General features: G+C 58.5%; 1 long non-coding RNA gene across 1 annotated transcript; it reads right to left on the reverse strand.

The window, feature by feature from the left end:
• Nucleotides 1-491: 491 nt before the first annotated feature.
• Nucleotides 492-1,963, reverse strand: LOC125160793 (uncharacterized). The gene is made up of 2 exons (XR_007150374.1): nt 1,760-1,963; nt 492-689 (listed from the first exon to the last, which is right to left on the reverse strand). It is a non-coding gene; the product is annotated as an uncharacterized LOC125160793 (long non-coding RNA).
• Between the last annotated feature and the right edge of the window lie 2,137 nt (nt 1,964-4,100).

Genomic DNA, 4,100 nt, shown 5'->3' on the forward strand with positions numbered 1-4,100 from the left:
CAGGGCCTTGCTTCTTGCACTTGGTGTTGCTTCTGTTTGCAATGCTCCTCTCCCAGACATCCATTCTCACTTTGTTCAGATCTCTGCCGGAATGTCACCTCCTGGGAGAGGCCTTCTTTGGCCATCTGATCTAAAGATGCTCCCCACTCTGCCTCCCAGCCCCTTTACCCCTCTTCTCAGCCTTCCTTCAAACACTACTCACCGTCTGGAAGGGTAAATTAATGTTCTAGTTCGCATCTGTGTTCAAATGTCCGTTCCAGGAATGCCCAACCCAGGCCTGGAAGAGTCGATGAAGTTGTCTGGGGGAGGCAAGTGCTACGTGCTTAGTAGTTATTGTCGCATTTAATCAGTGGCTGCCCGTGACTCTTAGCATAGAATTTACCAAATTTCAGACCGTGGATGGCCAGGATTTTTGTCATATCTGCAAAACAACTGTACTATTACTTATCTAAAAATGTTTCTGAACATAAGCCACTTGTTAATCACGGACCATACTTAGAAGGTAACCTTTAATACAAGCTACAGTGAAAACAAAACAATGTCATAAGATTCTGCTGAAACAGTAGCCAGTATGAGGGTCCAGACAGCTTTCTTAGGCACAGAGATTAGCCACGGTTTACGACACATTATTACCACAGGAGACAGGAAAGGGCCTATCTTCAGTCAGAAGACTAGGGAAAGTCTAAAAGCTGAAAAGAGAGAAACAAAGGGATTCGTCCTCTTATTTAAATAGCATTGAATCAGTTTGGCCACCGTTCCAGAGTTAGGAAAATTCTGCCTCTGGAAGAGAGACAAAGCTACAAATGCCCCCCATTTTGGCCCAAGACCTTTGTTTACAGACGCTCAGATTAGGAGCTTTTTTTCCCCCCCCCCTGTAACATCACAAAGCAATTTTATATTCGTTTCTGGGTTTCTCTCTTCTTCTGGCCTGGGGCCTCCTTTCGAGGCCAGAGACGAGTCTAGCAGGTGCTTACTAAGTGGTTTTTGTGAATGAATGATTCATTTGCAACCTCTCCTTTGAGACTGGTCCTTTTAACTCCACCTTTTACGGATGGGAAACTGAGGCCAGAGAGGATCGCCCTGCAGGAGAGCAAGTCAGGGACGGCTCTTGTCGTGTCGGCCATCCAAGATCCCCTCCACTCTCCTCTCGGCAGGACCTAAGGGGCAGGCGCCCCGCTAAAGCCTCCGCAAACCTGGGAAAGGGCTGAGCCACAGAAACAGCACCCGGACCGGTTTGCCCGGTTCCAGGAACCTGGGGCGAGGTCCGCGCGTCCGAGCCGGGAAGGCGCAGGCCTAGGCCAGGCGGGGCGGGGCCTCGATCTCCGCCAGGAAATGTGAGTCCTAGGCGGGGAGGTCGAGGTCAGTAACTACCACAACGCGGGGCGGAGCGATCGGGGTGTCAATCACAGGCGGGGGCGGGATAGACGAGTTCACCTCGTCTCGCGCTCTTCCCCCCGGGTCCCGCCCCTGCGCGCCGCACCGAGCGACTTCCAAGAACTCCCAGCGTAGTCAGTGACTTGGGCCACGCCCCTCGCCCCCCAAACCGGTCTCTTCCGGACCGGATTCCGCCCAGGCTCTCCGCGCGGGGCGCCCCCCCCCCCCACAAAGCACGCCCCGCGGATGCGGGAGTGGGACTTAGAGGCCGGGCCGGAAGGCGGAGGCCGCGCCGGGGCGTGTGGGGCTGGGGGCCTGATCCGAATCAGGTAAATCGCGGAAGGAGCGGGAGGGAAAGGGGGCTCTTGGGGTTCATGCTACCCACCGCTGTCGTGCAGGCTGCTGAAGCTCCCCACGTGTCCAGAGGAGCCCAGAACCCCACACCGGTGTCCACGGGGAACCAGAGCCCCCGCAGCAGTGTCTCGTGGCGCTCGGATCCACACACGTGTCCTCAGGGGGGTCCACACCTTCCCACCTGTGTCCACAATGGGTCTCACTAGGGCACCTGTTCTGTTCCCCCAGGCTCAGCCTGGAGGTTTATTCCGCCCACCTCGAAATCTGTGTCCAGGAGAGCTGAGCCCAAGGCCTAAGGCCCTCCACCTACATACCCAATCCGTCCAAGATCGACCCCCTCTCCCCCAGCACGTTGTTGGCTCTCAGTGAAGAAATAACCTCAACAGGGGCGCCTGGGTGGCTCGGTCGGTCAAGCGTCCCACTTCGGCTCAGGTCATGATCTCACGGTTCGTGGGTTCGAGCCCCGCGTCGGGCTCTGAGCTGACAACTCGGGAGCCTGGAGCCTGCTTCGGATTCTATGTCTCCCTCTCTTTGCCCCTTCCCGCTTGTGCTCTGTTTCTCTCGCTCTCAAAATTAAATAAACATTAAAAATAATAATAACCTAAACATTCACTGCCCCCCTCACTCCTTCAGCTCCCTCCCGCACCTGGGCGGCTCCCCTGGCCCCCTGGGGACCTGCCTTTCCTCGCCCGCCACCGACTGGCACCAATTAATTTCCTCCTCCGTCTGTCCACCCACATCTGGTGGCCAGCTGCTCGTCCTCGCCCTGCCCGCCCCCAGGGTCTCCCAGGGAATTGCTAACAGCCCTCCTCCTCCTAGCGCCCCTCAAACCCAGGACGCCCTACCAAAGCACCCGCTTCCTCCACCCCCCACCCGAGGCTGCTAATCAGAAAAAGCTGACGGGACCTGGAGAAGAGAAGATCTGAAATCCGATGGAGGAGGGGCGGGGTGTGAAACTTTCTGAACCAGAGATGGGGGGGGGGAGGAGCGGGGGCGGGGAGGGGGGGGGAGCGGGGTGGAGGGAGGCAGGAGCTTCAGTTGTACCTAAAGGCTCGACATCAAAGCTTTCTGGCTTCCAGATGGGGACCGCGGGGAGGGCTGCCCACTCGGGGGCAGGCAAGGCTGAGCACCCCCGCCCCTTCCTCGGAAAGCCCCCGGGGGATGTGGCGGTGACAGCTGTGCCCCAGCCCGCGCCCGGCGGCTTTCCTTTTCCTGTGCTCACTCTCCCGACTGGCTGGCCAGCAGCCTGGAGACACCAGTCCGGCCCTTTTGAAGGGGCTCCCCAGAGGGTCATCCTGGACGAGGGGGAGGGGACTGACAGAACAATGGGCTTCTGTAGCTGCTGGACGGCCAGGCGCTTCCTGTTAACCCTTCCCTCGGGGGTGCAGCTTGGGGGAGCATCTCGGGGGCCTGGCCTGTGGGAAGGGAGCAGGAGGGGATTTGTCCACCGAGCTAGCGAACAGGCAGCTCTTTCTCTCCCGTCCCAGGTCTTGTTTTCACAAATGATCAGAAAAGGCAAGGCGAATGCACCCCTTGCCGTCCTCAGTGGAGTGATAGAGCCTGGTTCTCTGCTCTCTGGTGAGCTGAGGGTTGTGCCCCCCCCCCCCACCAGGGGTGGGGGACGGGGCATAGCTAGCCTGGGAGAATCCGCTGTGCTGAGGGCTAAGACATCCCAGGATCTCTGGGGGGTGGGCTTGGCCCGGCCGAGGGACCCAGGTGAATCCAAGGTCTTGCTGCCCTGCCAGATGAGCCGGAGGTCACGATCCCCCAGCCAGTTGGCTCCCTGGTCCGGGCCTCAGTTTCCCTGCTTGGGAAGTTCTTCCAAGGGCCTGAGAGGAGCACAGCGTGATCCTAGTGGGCCAGAGCGACCTGAGCTGGGGGTCTGGGAAACCTTTTGCTGTCTCTTGGAGCTCCGGGAAGATACGCTGGGGAATTAGCTGTTGTGTTCCTTGAGAATTCATGCGAAGTCTCTTCTGTTTACAGAGCTAGCCAGAGAGGTTCACCCTCAGGAGAGTCTGTGGGGCTCCAGGAGCTTCTGAGGGTCCCTGGAGCCCCAGCATCCGGCCCCGGAGGCTTTTGGGTAGTTACAGGCCAGATAGCATGCCCTGTTCTAAGAAGAGACTGCACACAGTGATGCCTCCCACCCAGCCAGGTGCTGTGCCTGGCCCTCCCACATTCTCAGTTATCCATCACTGCAAGCCTAAATCAGAACTAAAGTAGGCCTGGGGCCCCCCCGGGCGGCGCAGTCCGTGAAGCATCCGACGCTTGATCCCCGCTCAGGTCATGATCTCGCAGTTCGTGGGTTCGAGCCTCATGTCAGTCTCTGCCCTGATGGTGTGGAGCCTGCTTGGGATCCTCTCTCTCCTGCTCCC

The sequence above is a fragment of the Prionailurus viverrinus genome, chromosome A2 (genome assembly GCF_022837055.1).
Source record: "Prionailurus viverrinus isolate Anna chromosome A2, UM_Priviv_1.0, whole genome shotgun sequence".
NCBI lineage: Eukaryota > Metazoa > Chordata > Mammalia > Carnivora > Felidae > Prionailurus > Prionailurus viverrinus.